Source organism: Neolamprologus multifasciatus, chromosome 2 (assembly GCF_963576455.1).
Source record: "Neolamprologus multifasciatus chromosome 2, fNeoMul1.2, whole genome shotgun sequence".
Classification (NCBI taxonomy): domain Eukaryota; kingdom Metazoa; phylum Chordata; class Actinopteri; order Cichliformes; family Cichlidae; genus Neolamprologus; species Neolamprologus multifasciatus.
Window position 1 is genome coordinate 3,253,025 of NC_140440.1, and position 21,156 is coordinate 3,274,180.

Sequence of the window (21,156 nt, forward strand, 5' to 3'; positions counted from 1 at the left end):
TGACTGACTTTAATTATCCACAAAATCATCACATTCTCTGTAAGATTAAGGTCGACTATCTAACGGCGTATAAAGTAAAGACTTTAAAACAAAGTAAACGCTGAAAGTACAAACATCGCTAATGTCACATAACTTTGCCGGCATGTGGCCAACAGTAATGTTTTAATGTTCCTCGTTATTAAACATTTGCACATAAATAAGTGACATAATATTCAGAACTTACTTTTGAAAGTTTACTCTTTGGCCGCTCTGCTTCCACTTCGTTGAAGTGTCTCCCAGTCCCAGTGCACTTGTTAGCATGTTTTGGTCAACTGGTCCGTCCGGTTATTGTCTCCCCAGAAACATTTCCGTTGTGTTTTTTCCTATTTCCGTTGTGTTGTGTGTGCTTTTGCAGCGCTTTTCTTTTTGCAGCGCTTTTCTTTTTGCAAGTGTTTTTCTTTTTGCAGCGCTTTTTGTTTTTGCAAGTGTTTTTCTTTTTGCAGCGCTTTTTGTTTTTGCAAGTGTTTTTCTTTTTGCAGTGCTTTTTGTTTTTGCAAGTATTTTTCTTTTTGCAGTGCTTTTTGTTTTTGCAAGTGTTTTTCTTTTTGCAGCGCTTTTTGTTTTTGCAAGTGTTTTTCTCTTTGCAAGTGTTTTTCTTTTTGCAAGTGTTTTTCTTTTTGCAGCGCTTTTCTTTTTGCAAGTGTTTTTCTTTTTGCAGCGCTTTTTGTTTTTGCAAGTTTTTTTCTTTTTGCAGCGCTTTTTGTTTTTGCAAGTGTTTTTCTCTTTGCAAGTGTTTTTCTTTTTGCAGCGCTTTTCTTTTTGCAAGTGTTTTTTCTTTTTGCAGCGCTTTTCTTTTTGCAAGTGTTTTTCTTTTTGCAAGTGTTTTTTCTTTTTGCAGCGCTTTTCTTTTTGCAGTGCTTTTCTTTTTGCAAGTGTTTTTTCTTTTTGCAGCATTTTTCTTTTTGCAAGTGTTTTTCTTTTTGCAGGTCTTTTTCTTTTTGCAGCATTTTTCTTTTTGCAGCATTTTTCTTTTTGCAAGTGTTTTCTGAAGTTGCAGTCCGTTTGGCCTCTCAGGGCCACCGTATGTTTGTTAATACAGGGATACACGTTAATGTGATCTCTGGTCTCCCACTCAGAGACACAGGTCTCCGAGTGTCCAGCATTCAGACAGCTACCTGAGGACACTCGTGTGAGAGAAAATCTGCTCACACAGACATGTAGAGCCAAATACTGTCAATAAGGCCTCTGCAATGTTCTGAAGACAGTTAAACTTGTCAGGTAGTGATGTCCAGCAGGTGAAAATGCAGCTCCATGAACACGCACAGCTGTGGATTCCAGCTGCTTCGATGTTGCATTAACTGGCATTATCTCAGCCCAGACCTTCCCAAAGTGTGGGGCCCGCCCCCTAGGGGGGGCGCAGAGCCATTGCAGGGGGGGCGCGGAATGAAAAGGGGGGGGGGGGACACAAAACGCTTGGACACTGCTAGCACGGGCCGCCCACAGAAACGCAAAGCAGGAGATGAAGCATCGCTGAATATGTTTCCAAACCAACTTCATTCTAAGCCAAAGACTAGAAAATATGGTGAAGCAAATCTTCCCTTTGGCTTCACCTGCACAAGTGCTGAGGTAGGTCTCCCTGCAGGATTGGTTTTCCCTTCATCGGGAGCAGCGCTGGGCTGTTTAAATCACGGACAAACAGTATCCCACAGTTGTTTATGTTTTTAAACCCATTTTGCACAGAGAGGCATTTTTTGAAAAATGTATTGATAGCAATGTTGAATATTATTACACATGAAAAAAAAATACACGTAAAATAATCACATCGTGACGCCTCTGCCTTTCTAAATGGAGGGACAGTAATTGCGTGTATATGTAAGCGTGTAAAACCTGAAGATTAACAGTATTTTGTCTCTATCTGCCATTCTGCAATTCATCTCATGTAAAAAAGTAACGTGCGCACAGCGTTACGTGAAAAAGGCACATACCTTTTACGTTGCATGACCAACTCTGTATTCCTTGTCCACACGTAAATGCAAAAAAGCTTTAAAAAAATCGCAGTTTTCGGTGATTCGAAACGCCGTTTACGTGAACGAAACAGCTGCGTTTTCAAAAATACCCGTGTCGGTGCGGACGTAACGTAAAAGAGTTTATTTTATTACTACCTGTAATTTATTGCAGATTACTTGTATTTGCTTAATTGTTTACTAAATGTTTGAGGTGTGAAATAAACCGCAAAGGAGCAAAATATGGGTGTGTGTGGTTGGAGGATGTGTTTGTGCGTGTGCGGTGCGCGTGCGTGCGTGAGCGCGTGCACGCGCGAGAAGGGTGGGGGGGCGCGAACATTTTTCTTGTAAAATAAGGGGGGCCCAGCAAAAAAAGTTTGGGAACCACTGTCTCAGCCAGTTAATGCGAGACAAATCTAGCTGCTCAAAGATTTCTGGTTTGATCAGAAAATAAAACATTGGTCCATACACCTGAAAGTCCCAAAAATGCCTTGTGTCTCGAGTCTACGGATGAATCCGTGTATTTCCGTGGTGCTGATGCTGTGCTGAGCAGAAAGCTCCTGAAGCTTTTGAAGTGTCGGAATGTGGAAAGCTAACAACGTCCCTTGTATTACAGCTCTGACCTAATTCTTGTTTCTTCATCAGGAGGTATTGAATGATATCCGGAGTGTTTGGAATGCTCACCGTATAAGGGCCCTCAATGCCCTGTGGGATACCTGATGTCATGTACATTGCCCCTCACCTTTGGGGTGCTGAAGACTGTCTCGTTCCACTGACAGAAGATTTGACCTTGTGTAAAAATAGCTGCACTTTTGTTAGTTCAGTCCCATGTGATGTGCAAGTGTTTGATTTGTGCACAATAATAATGGAGGAATCAAGCTTGGAATTCCCATCTACCATGTCCCAGGCCCTTGATTTATATTTTCATCTCAGGGATGCAGTTCGTTCACAGTTATTTGAGGCTACTTAAATGGACACAAACATACAAATGTAGTACATTTTGTACTTTAGTACGTATTCCTACAGCTTAATGTACTTATTATTAAGTAATTATTTTTCTCCAGTGTGTAGTTATCTTGTCGTTGTACCAAAATTATCAGAAAAGACTGTATAACATAATTTTCATTTTATCCATGTCAGTAAATTAACTCATCATGAAGTGTTGCTTGCTCTTGGTAGCTACAAAGCGTGGAGTATTAAACTTAAATATGATACAGGTTAGAAAAAAATAAATCCTTTTGGGATTGAGTTAAACTTATCACACTGTTAAAGCATCAAAAGTTGTTCATAATAGTTTTTAATTGCAAAAATGTGTTCATTTCTAACAAAAACAAGAGCACCTTGGATAACAACCACATAGACTGGTATCACGTTGCCAAGGGAACTAATAAAGCATACAGTGATCGGAATGATTTTGTATTGATGCAGGTTGTCATTGCTCATACGGAACTACTTAAACTCCAAGTAGACAATTGCTCCATTCCTCATTACCATAGATAATATCTAAGTAATAAAACAATCATTATCAAATTCTGATTTGCCATAGATAAAGTGATTTTATAGGTAGGCTATCATGTAAAAATCTGCTACATAAAATTTATAACTGAGTGTAAAAATACTAATTTCATTTTCATGTGGTTTAGAGGTCAGCTATGGATACTCGGCTGCGAGAATTTTTAACAGAGTGCAAAGTTGAAGAAGATGTGATCAAGAAACTTGAAGATGAGAATGTAAGCCACTGCAGCTGTTGCTGTGTGTGTGCGTGTGTGTCTGTGTGTTTGTTTTTGAACGGAGAGCCACAATCCACAATTTACTATGCACATTCAAAAAAAAAATTATTGAATTTCATATTTTTGTTTAATCAATGACATTAATTAATGACATGATATGTTTAAATAGTAATTTAAAAAGTAATTCTTGTTCATCTTATGTTGGACAAATGTGTACCACATTACCAAAAGTATCTGTTATCAAAAGTAGATAGCAAAAAAACAACTCTAAAATATGCAGTTGTATGTATTCATTGTTTTTTTAATATTTGTTTGTTATTTATATTTTTCAGATTGATGAAACTGTCATTCCCTTAATGACAGACAGTGACCTGGCAAAGTACATCCCCAAAGTTGGCGATAGAGTCTCCACTGTGGCCTTCTGCAGACAAGCAACACTGTCACGGATGTCACCATCCAGAAAAGAATCTATACTCTCAAGGCTACGACAAAGAGTTGAGGGAATGCCTCCTAAAAAGAAATTGTCTCAGTGGGCAGAAAATACAAATGCAAAATGAACAGTGAGACGAATTGAGGTTGGCTGGATGGATTTTGATGAGGAGAAGGGTGGGTTCAAACAGGTGAAGTCTGTAAGTGGTGGTGGAACAAGGCATTTATCTGTAGTCAAATATCAAACTTATGGCTGAAAATCTGTTTTTCCCCAATGGCATCTCAAAAAAAAAAAAAAAAAAGTCTTTCACACTATTCAACTCATATTGAGAGCTCACAGATGCATGTGGATGCTTCCAGTACAGTTGATGAGTTGTATAAGCAAAGTAAGGTCAAAATTCTGCGACTTTATCTGTGTACCAGAAAGAAAACACAACAGCAGCCCCAAGATGTAGAGGCCAATCATGCAATAACCCAGCCCTCTGTGGTAGATCTCACTGACAATGAACCTAATCAGGCCACTGATGATCTGTTGGTGGAAAACATAAATTCAGAACCATCAAACCACTTTGTAATTAATGATGAAGCTTCCATAAGTGGATATTTGGAACTGAATGACACATTACCATGGGATGGTCTGCCAAATGTAGGTGAAAGTGAAGATTCTGATGCAGTTGTTATTATTAGTGGGGATAACAGGGTGGATATTAGTGTGGTTGAACTAAACCCTGAAACACTGTTTACAGAAAAAGAGTCTGATCCACCTCATCACACATTGTCTCTCTCACCGGGGCTGACAGGAGAGGCCAATATTCCTGACCAAGCACCCCCTGAACCACGATCTTGTCCCATAATACTGACTGTTAGAAGAGGTCATTGTCTTACTGATTTGATCAGTGCCTTTAAGGACTCAAACATTATTTCATCTGAGGTCAATATCAAAATGTTGTTACCAAATGGAGAGCTTGAACAGGGGGAAGGAAGTGGTGTTTTGCGGGACTGCCTGACAGAATTTTGGATGGATTTCTATGACAGCTGCACATTGGGAGTTGAGGTGAAAGTCCCATTCATCCGGCATGACTTTCAGTGTGAAGAATGGCAGGCTATAGCTAGAGTGTTTGTTGTAGGGTGGAAACAAGCTGGTTACTTCCCAGTGAAGCTTGCAATACCCTTTCTGGAGGAGATATTGTACGGCTTGACAACCAGTAGTTTAAAAGATTCCTTTCTTTTGTACGTCTCACAAGAAGAGCGATCTGTTCTCCTGCAGGCTTTGGATGACTTCAATTCAGTGGATACAGATGAATTGCTGGAAGTACTTGATGCACATGAGTGCAAGCAGGTTCCTACCAAGGACACACTGCTCCCTGTTTTGGCACAGATAGGACACAAAGTACTTATTCAGGCCCCAATGTTTGTAATCAAGTGCTGGCGTCCCGTTGTGGGTTCTGTAGCTGGTTTACTCCCACCAGAAGGACTGCATCATTTCATTGCAGAAAAAAAACAACCGTAAAAACAGTGAAGGAGCTTCTAATCTTTCCAGAGGAGATGACAGCTGCCCAGTCAACAGTTTCTCGTTACCTGAAAATGTACATTGGAGAAATTGATTTCAATTATCTTCAGCTTTTCCTGCGGTTCTGTACAGGATCCAATCTGTTGGATAAAGCCATACTAATTGAGTTCATAAAAACTACAGATTTCCTCCGCAGACCACAATCCCACACATGTGGATGTGTACTAAAGCTGCCCCTTGGTTATCACAGCTATCCAGACTTTCGCAGTGAATTTAACAGCATTCTCGCAAGCTCTATGTGGTTGATGGATGTGGTGTAGGTCAGTGTTACCCAACCTTGGTCCTCAAGGCACTCTGCCCTACACGTTTTAGGTTTTCCACCCTAACAGTTCATAGAAACACGGGTGTAGTTAACAGTAACATGAAGGAATGAATGTGAATGTTCAATAGACTGGGTGGTTAAGTTCTCTTAACAGTGTAGCCTGTTGTGCCTTTTTCATGTGCAGCCTTTTTTTTCATCTGGTCAGTAAGTGCTTTCTTAGTTTCTCCCCCCAATTAAAATAGTAAACTAAAGGGAATGTTCAGGTTTTTTGAAGTGGAGTTACCTGTAGTAGACAGCACTTAGCACTCTGACTTTGCAGAAGCAGCAGTGAGTGTTGGGGACAAAATAAGGCAACAAATTGCTTGGGGAATGAGACCACAAAACAACACCAGTTGAAAATACATATACATATTTAAATAACATTTTCAGTGCTTCACCTGGTAGGAATCCGTACACTAAACATAGAAGTGCATCTGTTACTGCTGCACACATTGTTACTGTGTTTTTGGCTAGTGCTAAAATAAATTACTAATTTTAACATTCTAATACGTTTTTACTACAGGAAGAGTAACAAATATTTCCAATATAGCATACAGTAACAGTTCTACAAACTGGAAGATTGCTGAGTGCTGTCTACTGTATATACAAACATAAGTACAACACCATTACAAATACCATATTCCAACTGATTAAGCATGTTCTATATTAAAGTATTTCAGATGTTTGCAGAAATCTTAATAGAAACAAGAATGTGAACCTTTATGTTCCTAATGGGTTTAGAAGAAAAGTTGTCAATTACAGAGATTGGTTACATTGTAAAGAGGTTTGTATAACATTTTAGAAATAACTGTTATTTTATCCTGTTATTATATGCAAAATACAACCTGTTCTTGAGTATGGTGTATTTTGAAAGACACCAGTAAACCATTCTCATTTGTACAAAACATTGTCCTCTCTGTTACATTCTATACATCTTTAAACATGAACATGTCTAATGACACCGCTGAAAGTTATTTAACTACTCATTCGATAATGTCATACACGTGCTGTGATTTTTAAGAAAAGAAGTCGTTCTTTATCAAACATGGGATTGCTTTAATCTATTCCACAATAACAAAATTATAGGCTCAAGAAACATTTGGAGCATTGGTGACACAACTATGATTCTACACTTTAGCCTACTTGGTCTTCTTGTCTAATTGATCACAACATTAGATATATTGCAGTGAGCTACTGTAACTGCAAGGCTTCATCTGGTCATGCATTGAAAGCTACGGCTCATTTAGCATGTATTACCTTAACAAGTGTGACTCACATGATGCTACTTTCAAAGGAGATGTTCAGCGGAAAAAAAGAGGCAATTTTAAGATGCTTTCCATCTAAAACTGTTATTATTGTCCAGACCAGGTTAGTTGCACCAGCTAGTATGGTGATGTGGCCAGGGTAAAAGAGAGACAACTTCGTGACCCAGAGAACTAAGGTTTTATGTTGAACATACCTCGTTTATTAGTAGCCTTCAGCCTTGCTCTACTTTGAAAGTGTGCTGCGGGGTAGCCGCACATCCTACAGTTGAAAATGAGTTTACGGCTACATATTAGCACAACAAAACAATGTTTAGTAACAACATGAGGATACAACATTTGAAAAGTCAGCAGATACCATTTAGAACATAGTAACAAAGATAGGTCTGAATAAATAACTGCCGAAATGCGGGACAACAATATAAAATAAATATAAAATATAATACACTCACCTTAAGGACATCACCAACAGCAAGGACTCCGTACTATGGCTGATGCAGGTTCCAGTGAATGTGCCCTGGGATGATATATATATATATCATCAAGTGTTTCGTGGCCACAAATTAGCATTTCGTGCGCACATCATACCTATTTCGTGGCCTTGAAATAGTATTTCGTGGGCACGTTATGCCTGTACCATGTCATCAGAGGGGCTCCGTAGTAACCAGACCGAAAAGCAGTGCACATTTCGGTGCATTATTTCGGTGCTTTTTTTTTTCCTGAGATGTCATACACTTTGAATTCTAGCCAATCATTTTACGTTTCCGAGGATAGTAGGTGGGCCCAGGTACGTACGTTCTTTTAGAGCAGAGCTACAGATTAAAAATGCCCAAGGCGAAGCGGTCAAAAGTCTGGCTGTACTTCACAGCAAAATATGCAAACTCAGCAGCCTGCAACAAGTGCTTTAAGCTGATACTGTGCAAAGGAAGTAACACCTCAAATCCGATGAAACACCTGGCGACGGATAGCGTTTTTTTTTTTTTAAAGGCCAAAAAATGTGCTGTATTTGATAGCTTGCTGCAAGACCTCACACCGTGCACATCTACTGCGGGTGTGGTGCCTGTTATTGGACCCGGAGCCCTGCCAGTGTAGCAGAAATGATGACGGATGATGATGGCAGCAGCAGCCGTTCTTCTCTGCGTGAGAATATATTGTATATATAACTGTGTTATATATAAGAGACAAATATTGTTCTTTTAATATGTTGGCATTACTAAATTTGTCTCCATGCTTACTTTAAATATTCATAAAATCATCAAATTCTCTGTAAGATTAAGGTTGACTATTGAACGGCGTATATTTTAAAGTAAAGGCTTTAAAATAGGGATGCAAAGATACCAATTTTTTTCAAACCGATACAATACCGATACTTGGATATGAGTACTTGCCGATACAGAGTACAAAAACCGATACTTCTACCACACACACACACACAAATGCAATGAATTGGAAGACAGGTTTTATTTTATTCTCTGCCGATAATAAATAATATCTTAATAAAAATGACCACAAAAAAATTTCAAGTGAAAAATAAGCACTTCTGTTAAATTATTGCAGAGTCTCCACATTGTAATTTAACAAAATATCACTGAACTATTGGCACTGTCTCGAGCTTTCGGAATAATAAATAAACACTTCTGTTTGGAATAAAATAAATACAAATTAGGTTTGAGAATAAAATAAACTTTTAAATTGTTGCAGAGTGTCCATATTGTAAACAAACAAACAAAATAACGAAATTATTTGGCTTTGACGAACGAACTCCCCATCTGCCCGTGGATCATCAGTCCACTGTGCCGTTAAACCAAGGACTGACATCGCACACACTGCTTGTCTTTACCTCTTTAGAAAGTTTTGGCACCATTATCTCCCTGATGTGTGGGCGGCTGGGAATTTCACATCGCAGCTCGAGTATGCTGAGAAGAATCCTATGTTTTCCACGACTGGCATTGGCTGGTCATCCAGAGCGATAAAATGAGTCAGAGCCTCTGTTATTTTAACTGCCCGTGGATTTTCTCATGACATTTTTCATCGCTTTTCCAAAACCTGAGTTAAAGTTGGCTGTTCCACACTGCTGACATTTTGTTTAGCCTAGCTACAGCAGCCTCCAGTTTCTCTTTTTTTATCTGGAGCTGCCAGTCTCACTCGTCTAACCCTGTGCCTGTTTAGCGCGGGATGTCCCCCTAGTGGCCAATCTAAAAAACTACAACAAAAATGACAAGCCACCCTCTGATTAATGAAATAAGTTAGTATCGGTTCGTGGTATCGGTTAACTTTTACGAGTATGAGTACACACACATTTTACAGTATCGGCCCCGATACCCGATACCAGTATCGGTATCGGTGCATCCCTACTTTAAAACCAAGTTAGTACAAACATCACTAATGTCACATAACTTTGCCAACATGTGGCCAACAGGAATGTTTTAATGTTCTTCGTTATTAAACATTTGCGCATAAATAAGTGACATAATATTCAGTACTTACTTTTAAAAGTTTACTCTTGGGCACCCCTCTTCCGCCTCTTTTTTCGGCGCCGTGCTATGCATTCTGGGATATGTTGGGCCACGAAGTCTACACCGCCACAGCCTTAAAATTCAGGGAAATGAAGGACGCATTTGAGGGCCACATTTCAAGCAGCCTTTGAATTGGGACAGCCTTCGTCGCGTCGCTGTGACGTAATCAGCCTTAAAATGCGGCCTTTAATGCTGCAGACCCTGAATTGGGATCCAGCCATTGTTCTAAAATCACTCTGTTGTTAATTCGTTTGCTAGATTAGCCGCTAGCATACGCACTGTGTTGGAGGCTTGTTGCTAGCTAGTTAGCGATGCTACACACCTAATACCCTAATAGTCTGTGTTATTGAAGGATTCAGCACTTCTTATGTTTGTTTGTTTTTTAATCCATTTTTAGACAGCAATGAGATCAGCTGCACACTCCACAGAAGCCCCGAGTTACTGTTAATATCAAAAATATAATGCTGTCCTTTGAGATTTTAACATTTAAGACTGTGATCTAAAACTGTTTAAATCTTCAGAGCCCTCTACAGCCTGGTAACATGGAAACTTTAAAAACATCAGCAGAACATTTCAGTAGTGTAGTCTAATTTGTTCTTTTCATTTAATAATAGAGCCCATATTCTATCAACAGCTACATTCACCCTGCAGAGAAACTAGCTTTGTGAAACACCAAACTGAGGTCCTGTTAATGCTGATATATAGTGACACAGTTACATGAGTGATTAATCTTTTTGTTTTTTCGTCTTTAACGTTATCAATAAAGCTGCAGCTTTCACTACAGCACATGTGGTACTTTAACCTTTGTACTGTTTTTATCAGTTCATTTTGCAGTTAACATGTGAACATGTTGGATGATCTGTCTGCTGTCACTCGATGGGGCTGAGGTCTGAATCTGAGGGCAGCTCCTGTAATCACAAAGAGAACAGAACCATCAAACTCAGATATAAATTTTATCCCTCAAAATTGAAATAAAGCTGATTCTTCTGTCCTCATGCACTCAGGATCTGAAGTTCTTCATTTTTTTCAGTATTACAGTACACTACAGTACCTTAATCCATAGTTCCTGATTAATGAGGAGTTACTGAAGTACAAGCTTTAAAAAAACGTTGCTGTCTTTACAGATGTGGCAAGAGACTGAAAATATGTTGTTGTTTGCACATATTTTACATTGTTATATTGTTATATTGCCTGTTTCTTTTACAGTATAATACTTGTAATAAAAGTACAGTAACAGTAATTAGTGACTGAGTAGCCCGGGGCGTCCCTTGATTTCTTTAGTAAATTTCTTTAGTAAATTCATTCACCTGCACAGATTAGCTAAACGAACCCTGACAGCCGAGTGCTCATTTTAGCTAGCTAGGTCTCAGGACCTAACTAAGGACGGTAGTTACGGATTAGCTGACAAACACGTTTAACTTACCGAAAAAGTGCAGCGGGGCCTCGGGTCCTTCTGTCGGGTAGTCCAGTTTACTGAAGAACACCTCAGGCTGTCGTGTTTTCGTAGCGTAAACGCTGGCCCTCCTCTCAGAGCCTACGCTCTATCTGCTATTCCCGAACAGAGATACGCAAGCTTCTCCGTGACTGCAGCTGTCAGTCAAAGCTGTTATGATGACGTTTCACCCCAATTTAACATCACCGCGGTAGGAATTAGAATCAAACTTATGGGAAAGGAGACCCCTTGGACATCAATCAGCATGATGAGAACTATTGATAACAAAAGAAAGAATGTTTGGAAAAAAAATATCTAAGCAGAATTAATTTATTTTAGTCTGACCCCAGTCCCATCCGCTAACATGGAGGAGGCGGGGCTTATGACCTATACTGCAGCCAGACACCACGGGGCGATAGAGACGTTTTGACTTCATTTATGGGGAGCTGTCGCGTCGTCCATGTTTTCTACAGTCATTGATTGTTTTCATCTGTCCTGTCCAGAGTTCAGCCTGTGAAGAAAGAAGGGACTCTGACTTTTCTGAATGTTTCTGGGATCCTGTTCTGGTCTCAATCCTCACTTTTTCTTCTTCTTCTTTTGTATGAATTGTGACCCCAAATAATTAAACTACTTTCACCTGATATAGAAAATGTACAGTGAGAACCAAGTAATTTTGTAAGCATTGTGTATATTTTTATAATTTATAACCGTTACACTACCGAGCAAATGCCTGGTATGCCCGATGGCCAGTCCAGCTATGGCCGTGCCATCAGTTAACCCTTCACGTGCCAACTGTGTGCCTAGGGTTTCCGACCCCTGCTTTACACCTCAATGCGAAACGCATAATATTTTTCTCTGAATGCAGGACGATTCCGTTTTTTTACAGGACAGTTGGCAACTCTACTAACCTTATGAATAAAATAAAGTTCACTATCAGTAACATCATAGCACCCACCCAGCTGTATATAAACTCCGTCATTATGCAGTACGAAAAAGTCAGCACAACAAAAATAAACTACACCTAAACTTGGTTTATATCTGACCCAGATAGACTGCAGGTCATAACTTCTTACCTGAAGTTCAGTTCACCTGACAGTCGGACCAGCGGCCTGACACTCGCTGCGGTCTCTCCTCCTCCTGCCTCCCCTTTCCGGCCCACAGGGCAAATGCCTGGTATGCCTGATGGCCAATCCAGTATCATCGTATCATCAGTTAACCCTTCGTGCCCAGGGTTGCCGACCCCTGATCTAAGGTTTTCATTACATGTCCAAGGCATTTAACTATTTCACGCTTTTCAACAGCAGAGAGATCCTTTTTCTTTCCCATATTGCTTGAAAATGGTGGTCTGCTTCAGTGAGGGTCCTAGCCTGTTTGGCGCCCTGGGTGAACACTCCCTCTGGCGCCCCCCCTAACACACGTAAACAGACATTTTCACTATCCCTACTAATTGATGTTATCTTGTTGTATTTCTGTTTTGGTCAGTGCTATCCTCTATGCTGTTGCATGCTGTGGCAGCAGGTTGAAGGTCACAGATGCCAACAGACTAAATTAACTGATCCACAAGGCCAGCAGTGTTGTGGGGATAGAGCTGGACTCCATTAGGGTGGTGTCTGAGAGGTAGCTGTTGTCCAAGATAAAGACAATGTTGGATAATACCTCCCACCCACTCCATTACATGCTGGCTAGTCACAGAAGCACATTCAGTGAGAGACTGAGATTACCAAAAATCACCACTGACCGACACAGGAAATTATTCCTGCCTGTGGCCATCTCCCTGAACAACTCCTCCATCTAACACACAGTGAACACTGCAATAGTTACACCCTTTTTACACATGCTCTTTTCTACTCTGGATTATTCTTGTAAATTTTCTTGATATTTATTTAAGAAAATAATATTTAAGAAAATTGGCGCCCTCCTTGCAAACGGAGAGCACCCTTACTCCCAGCAAATGGGCATTAGAAAACCGATCGGTGCCCATGCCATTCCCAATATGCGCTGGCATGATGTCGGGCCAGCATGAGTACGAGTATATTTTTTTTTTGCCAATGCCTGTGATGCCACCCCCCACCAACATGCCGCCCCGGGCAACCCGTATCAAAAACCGCTACTTGTCTGCTTGATAATGTGGAACATCCTTCCTTAGTAGTTTGTTCTTTAATTGGGCTCAACTGTCAAATTAATGATCATAGTAAAAACATGCAGCATGCCGCTGTCTGTTTAAGTCACACTAGCTTCTCCTTTTCACAAACACACACACACACACACACACGATGAGGTGTACCGTACCTTAACAAGATGAAAGTGACCCACATGTGTGCACCGTTGAACTTGATGCTGAGTGTTGCAATCGCTGGAAAGCCACAGACAGCTGATAGTGTGAGTATATCTGTGTGACTGTGTGAGTGAGTGAGTGTGTCTGTGTGACTGTGTCTGCCCCAATAGCAAGCAGATCTGGCCCAGATCTGGTATCAAGCCGGCACTGCTGGTTGACTTCTGGCATGATAAGACGTATGTCATCCACATATGGGCCAGGCCTGGCATAGATGGCACTGTTTATGTGATGCCATGCCATATCTGGCTCAATTGTGGATTGGGTCATGTGGCCCAGGCTCATAGAAAACAGGTCTGACCCAGATCTGGCATCAAGCTGGCACTTCTGACTGACTGGTGTCATGGCAGATTGTATGTCAACCAGATGTGGGCCAGGTCTGGCAATGATGATACTATTTATGTTCCTATTTTCCTATTTTAGTTAGAAGACCCAAATGCCATGTTGCAATACTATACTGCTATGGTAGCCAATGTTTCAAATGCAGGTTTGATAGGTTTGTGAGTGTACACTTTATCCAAAACCTAGTGACGGTTTACTCATCTTTGCCAGTGGGTGGCTGTATCTCAGGCAGCAGAGCAGGTCACCTACTGATTGGAAGGTTAGTGGTTCGATCCCTGGCTCCTCCAGTCTGCAAGAGTGTGAATGTGTATGAATGTAGTTAGGAAGCACTCAGATTAGAGAAAGTGTGTGATTGGGTGAATGTGGCATGTTGTATAGAGCACTTTGAGTACTCTGAGAGAGTAGAAAAGCGCTATTAAAGGAATCAGTCCATTCACTGTCTGAACAGAGTTTCATCATGTTACTTTTGCACTATTATGCACATGTTGTTATTACATGGCTTGATTAAAATACACATTAGGATGACATCTGGGGCCAGAGCTGAAACTGTTCTGGGCCAGCACAGAACCACCAGTGTGTCTGCAACTGGCCTTGTGCTGGCCCATGTGTGGGCCACGTCTGGCAAACCAGAGCTGGGCCACCACAGGGCTGTCATTCTTTGCGGTATATGGGCCATGTGCAAGCACACTGTGTCGGCCAGATCCGATCCATACTAATTTTGCTTTGTGTGCGTAAATTATGCAGTGCTCAAAGAAACAAAGATGGCCTTTGTCTCTGAATAAGAGCATAAGAGCACTCTGCTGGTATGAGGTGGGCGGGAGAGCGGCTGTCACATTCTGCCGTTTTCCAGAGACATGAGTGCTGAGGGAGGACAAAATAAAACACTGTGACCTGAACTGTAAATCACATCGAGTCTGTAAATGCTTCACATTCATGGAACTGATGCAATCTGCAGTTTTCTTTGACAGCGGGCAGATTTATCATTGGTAATGTGAACAGAACAGCTAGTAACAACACGTCCACTAACCCACCCACCCAAAGCACTCCCACGGGACACAGGACACTCTGGTTAAACATACTTCCACTCTTCTCGCCCCACCAGTGCAGAGCCAGGATTAACACAGAGAGGGCCACAATGAGAAACCCCCATACAGGGCGTGGAGAAGCCATGGAGAACATCATGCTGCCTGTAACATCATTCACCGTGACCGGTTTGGTGGTGGGGAGGCGTATTCATGGAGGTCTGACTCACCTTCAGCTCACTGCTGCGGCAGATGGCTGCCCCTCCCCGAGCCTGGTTCTGCCCAAAGTTTCTGTTAAAAGGGAGTTTTTCCTTCCCACTGTTGCCAAAGTGCTTGCTCATAGGGGGTCATATGATTGTTGGGTTTTTCTCTGTATGTAGTATTGTAGGGTCTACCTTACAATATATAGCACCTTGAGGCGACTGTTGTTGTCATTTGGCGCTGTATAAATCAATCTGAATTGAATAGGTCCTGTGAGTGTATATTGGATATGTGGTTATGTGTTCGTTTGTTCTGTGTTTCCCTGAAGATAGTACTTGCATTTCTTGCTCCTGGCCTTCTGTAGTTTTGGATTTTTTCCTTTTGTGAAGTTTTTTTGAAGTTCTGTTTTCCAGAACTCATTTGGTTCCGCATTCTGTGCTCCACACAGCTGATCTTTTACACTCGTAAAGGATTGAAAGCTGACCTGGAATGACACGATTATCATAGTGAGTAACATCCAAGACGCTTCGGTTGGTTTCCTATTTTGTTTTTATCCACGTTGATTCTCTGAGTACATGTATGAGCAACTATTCCCATTCCTGCAAACTGTTCTATTTGTGAAAAACACAGTTAAACATATACATTTTTAAAAACTGAGTTCTTCCTCCTCACTATAGCCAATCCTGCTCACATTGATTGGCTGACTTGGCTGATTGATTGACTGTCACATTGTTGAAGACTTCTCTCCAGTGTTGGAGGGTCTTTACCTATTAACTGTAATCTTAGTCTGATTGTGTGAAACAAGTCTCTGTTGTAAATAAGACATTGAGTCTTAACAGGACTACCTGTATAAATAAATCAAATAGATGCAAACAGCTGCTGTAGTAAAACTCAGTCAATGTAACACTGTAAGACTTCTGTGGCTGTACGCGGTTTATATATCGTGATCGATCGGTTCTGGGCATATTCTGGCACTTTTTGGGAGTTTTCACCCTGAACCTGAGCCAACACGTGACAGCTGAAAGCCGTTAGTATGTAGGAACAAAAAAAAAACCAGCCTTGTTGCTGTTTGACCTTCATCTTTCTGAATCCTGCGTACTCTGTCAGAGTTCTGAAAAGAACTAAACCGAGCGGAGTGGTGAGGAGGCGGTGAGGAACACAAAGTCCTTTAACTGAAGATCGTCTGAAACGCGCTGTGAGAGATGTTTTTACGCTGCTCAGTTTCACAGAGACAGCGATGCTCACCAAACCCATAAAAACTGTCAGAGAGGGGAAGAAGGAGCTCTTCTCCTCTCTTCAAGGACAAAAATCGTGAATGGTTTTGTTCCAGAGCAGAAAGCAGTCTAACCACCTCCTCTGTGGCTGTACTGCTCTCATCTGTCAAATAATATATGTATTTATTCAGATTAACAAAAGGCTTTGGGATTAAAATATGCCAGGCAGGCAGAGGAACCTTAGCTTAGTGTGCAGGACCTGAAGGCCTAATTTGGTGATTTTCCTTTGTTAACAAAGAGAGCTGATCCTGCAGTCTAACGCGCACCCTTCTGTTCTGAAAGCAGCGCCACAGGTGGGAAAGCATCATCCCCGTGGCTCTAGCTTGCTCTGTCACTCAGGTGGAAATCACAGCTTTGTCTCACACACACACACGCACACAAACAAAGAGAGAGAGAGCAGAAACCTGACAGGTGTGAGCAGGATTATAGAAATATTCAAATAAGTGCATGATTTCGGTTTTCAGTGACACTGAGGTCTGTGATGTTAAACATGCGATCCGGGGCAAAAAACCAGGCCACACAAAGGCCACACTCTGGCCACCAAGGGTAGAGTTACAGAAAAGGAAGGCGTGTTTTTGGACTTTCCTCTGATAGTCCGACGTCCGTCAGACTGGACGTCATGTACATGAACTAAAATGATTTAAATAATCGATTCTGATTTGTGGATTGACTGGCTGTTGTTTATATTGTGACCTCTTTATATCAGACATGAGAGGCTCTCCAAGACAAACATTAACACTGTAGCGCCATCTTGTGGTTAAAAAGGTAGAAACTCCCTGAACACATACAGATGATAACAGATATATTACCCCCCTTTCATTTTTTAATATGCTCCCGACGCTAACAGTCAGTGGTGAGGCCTTTTTGCATGATAACTAGGCTGAGTCATCCACGCGTGCCACTGCAGTTGTTCTGGGTGTTTTAGACCCTCACTAGTTTTCTTTCAGACTCTTTAATTCTTCTGCCAGGCTTCTTATGTGCTGTGCAGCTCTCTTTGAATTTCTCGACAATGCTTCTCACTCCAGTTCTTCACACTTGGAGCCGCTGTGATGACTTTGTATATTCACTCCTGCTCTGTGAGCATCAGTGATTCTGTTTCTCAGGTCTGGCCTGATGATACTCATTGACGACTTGAACCCTGCTCAAGTTTTTATACTGAGTGCAAACTGGAAGATAACAGTCAGTTTGAACTGGACAGCTTTGAGTGTTACAGAGTTAAAGCAAATCATTGCACAGCAGTACTTTGTGCTGTGACTCAATAGAGTAATATAATAATACAAAGTATTAATAATATTCACCCTGCGCATTCTCTCTGTTATTGTGTCCAAACTGGAATCATTTATTCTTTCTGAAGAAAACTGTTTGTGCTTTAAATCCTTTTCTCAGTTAAAATATATTCTCTTCATGCTTTGAGCTGCTTCTGAAGTTACAGTGAGCTACTTTTACCTGGAAGATCAATCGTGTCACATAGCACAATCAAATCACAGCGCACTGCTATCCAAACTGGAAATACAGATTTTACACTTCCCTTTCATGGCAGCGAAGATTTTTGAAGATAACACTACAATAGTCCCTCTTTATTTTTACTGTAGCATTGTAAATGATGATGTCATAACAAGTTATCTTGAGCTGACGGGACAGAAGCAGCTTTTCAAACTAAAACCATCACTGCTGCCGTCTGTTGGAGGGACACATACAAAGATTATGATTATGACCATTTATTGTAGCTACGTGTGAAAATTATATTTCACTTGTAATATAACATTAGTAAAAAAAGCAGTTAAGTGAAGTAATTAAAGTAAAATACTCGTGAGTATTTAAATAAGTATAAAGGTACAGGCCGGGTTCACAGATTTTCTGTTAACAGCTGTCAGGTGCCAAAAACCTCTCATCTTCCTAATAAATGCCTCTAATGCAGTGTCTAAAATGCAAGCATTCTTTGTTAATAACCACCGTCTGCCTCTGTAAAAGAAATCTACTTTATGTTTCTCCTAAAGTGAAGCTTCTGCTGTCACAATGAGCCAGTTACTAAAGCCTTACTGTTATCACTTGACCCTGCTTCAGCCCAACACACCAACACTGCAAACAAATGTAGAAGTTGTATATCTGATATGAGAGTCTGATTCTGGTGGTAAACTTAGCATGAGGTAAAATATTAAATTTGTTTGGCTAAATGACCTCCTCAACATGACTTTAAGTTCTCCAGAGACCTGGTAATGAACTAAGCATTGATTCAGGTGTGTTAACCCAGGGTGATCTCTAAAACCTGCAGGACACTGGCCCTTGAGGCCTGGAGTTCCCCACCCCTGCTTTAAGTGAAGAAATGATTGCCCTGACTGTTGTTGTGTCAGTCAAACAGGTGGGTGGTTCGATCCCTGGCTACTCCAGTATGTATGCCAAATACCCCTGGAAACTAACCCAAGTTGCTCTGTAGGGCATCCTGCTGGGTAGAACGAAATGTCTTAGAAAAGGAACCAGTCCATTTATCAAAGTCTCTACTGCCATCTAGTGGTAAACACTAATTTCTGTGTAACCTGGGCTTCTTTAAATGAAAGCAGAACAGCAAGTAAAAAGCTGGAATAAGAAGAATTCTACAGAACTTGTTAGCTTTTTCTTATTGGTTCCTTTTAATTTGTTATATAATTACAGCTAAAGGTAAATGTGTTTTTATTAAAAAGTCATAAAAAAAAACTTTTTTATATATGTTAAATGAACACAGTGAAAAATAATGATGTTGTGACTGTACACAGTCTTTGAAAAAGAAATCTTGCTCCAAGGAAAAGCTTTTTGGATGGCTGTTTTGGTACCAATTGGCAGAGCATCATATGTTATTGATATTATTTTGCACATATATCCAAATGTTCTGATGATGAAAACAAATCTAGTATCGTTATATTTGCATGTATCCTACATTATATGTGCTCACACCTGAGATTAAAGTTTAAAGCTATGAGTTAAATGAATCGTGAAATCTATACAGAGATGTTAAATGTTGTACTCGGTCGTTTCCCTCCTTCAGAGGAAACCGAGTTGGTAAGTGCTGCTTTGCACCGAACAACGACAGTATTGTCTGGTTCTTGCAGATAACCTGGATGGGCGGTGTGTCATTTCAAAAAGCTTTTGAATTGTTTGGGCCACCAGACGACAACCAGACGATGACAGCTGTGGTCACAAAAAGCCTTCTGGTCCTATGGAAGTGTACGGGACAACAACTCTCTGACCTCTGCTGGGTTTATGGTCTTACGGCCACTCATTTGGGGTCATACTCAATAAAATATTGAGGATTATTGTGGTATGCCATGAGTTGTATGAGCCAATGAGTGTGCAGCTTCACAGCCTGTCCCGCCCTTCATGTTCACATGTGCCGCACTACACAGTAATCAATAATAAAATAATCAGAGTTTTATGCACATAAATCTCCAGGTGAACGACTCATCAAACGAGCGTCCAGATCCAAACGAAGCTCAGAGCTGGCGGATAAACGCCGCGAGGCAGCAATCTGATCCTGCAAATGTCTGAAACATCTCAGTAAACCACAGTGAGACTCCACGCAGCAACGCCCTCCTCTACCACACCAACCTTCTGCATGTCCTCCTTTACTACATTGATAAACCATCTGTTTTGCTGTTTTTGTGTCAGTACCACAGTCTCTAAACCATCCATCACAGCATCACCTCCATCTTTAAACGTTCTCTTTCATTATTGCTGTTTACTTCCGTCACAAATCACCCCTGACATTCTCCTCCACCCACTCCATCCTGCCTGCACTCCATTCTTCACCTCTTTGGATGGTTGACCGCAGGTATTTAAGCTCATCCACCTTTACTACCTTTGCTCCTTTCATGTTCACCTCTCCACCTGCACACCTGATCATTGTCTCTGTACTCACAGGTGTCCTTGCACCACCCTCACACAACGCCACACTTCCTCTGTTACGACCCATCGTCTGCTTTCTATAGCCCAACAAAGACACAGTGAAGCTCCTTCTGACCCTGTACTTGCGTATCATGGGGGGGATGGGCACTAAAAATATTGAGGTAGCACAAAAAACAGAACACTGAAGGGGTGCAGTGGAGAGGAGGGGGTGATGATGGGAAATCGTGAGGGAAATACAAAGGGACACAATACGAATGGCAAAAACTGGAAGTGCAGGAATTTAAAAAAAACAAGTTAATGTCCAGCTGTCAGCTCATTTTATGGTGTCTTCCTCTCTCTTTTGCGCATATTTGTTAAAATTTTTACCGACACAGAACAGAAAATGATAAATACTTGCACTTGTATCGGTGAGATGAGGTTTATGGCTGCAGAAAAAGCCCCTCACTGGATCTTGAGTTTGGATTAGTTTGTTTAACAGTCCTAAAGCAGGCTGCATCCAGCTTCTTCTGATCTGTAAAGAGTTAAGCCCACATCTCGGTCCCACGGCCTCCTTTTATCACATTAAGTCGCTTAAAATAAATTAAAATCCGCATGATTGGATGACTCATTCGCTCCCAGGTTCGACAACAAAAGCCTTTGTCGCCCCCAGGCGGGGGTAAGCAACGGTACACTGCGAGCTAACAACAAAAACGGCAGTCGCCTGTTCACAAAACCATCGTACCGTCAACTGACACTGTGACGTTATCGGCACGCTCCGTGAACCCAGGCAGCGAGGAGACGCTTCCGGATTGGCTGTACGTAAGGGGCCGTTGCAGTCACGTTCAACTATTGGCGAATGAGTCGCAGAGCGTGAATTTGATTGAGTAGCCGTCACGTAGGCGGGCAGA

At 41.2% G+C, this 21,156-nt stretch overlaps 2 long non-coding RNA genes across 2 annotated transcripts; one reads left to right on the forward strand and one right to left on the reverse strand.

Moving 5' to 3' along the window:
* Window positions 1-2,378: 2,378 nt before the first annotated feature.
* On the forward strand, window positions 2,379-10,699 carry LOC146523838 (uncharacterized). The gene is made up of 2 exons (XR_014877641.1): window positions 2,379-3,712; window positions 4,045-10,699. It is a non-coding gene; the product is annotated as an uncharacterized LOC146523838 (long non-coding RNA).
* LOC146523839 (uncharacterized) lies at window positions 7,432-21,134 on the reverse strand. Its single transcript, XR_014877640.1, has 4 exons — window positions 20,438-21,134; window positions 11,214-20,124; window positions 7,727-10,698; window positions 7,432-7,536 (listed from the first exon to the last, which is right to left on the reverse strand). It is a non-coding gene; the product is annotated as an uncharacterized LOC146523839 (long non-coding RNA).
* Between the last annotated feature and the right edge of the window lie 22 nt (window positions 21,135-21,156).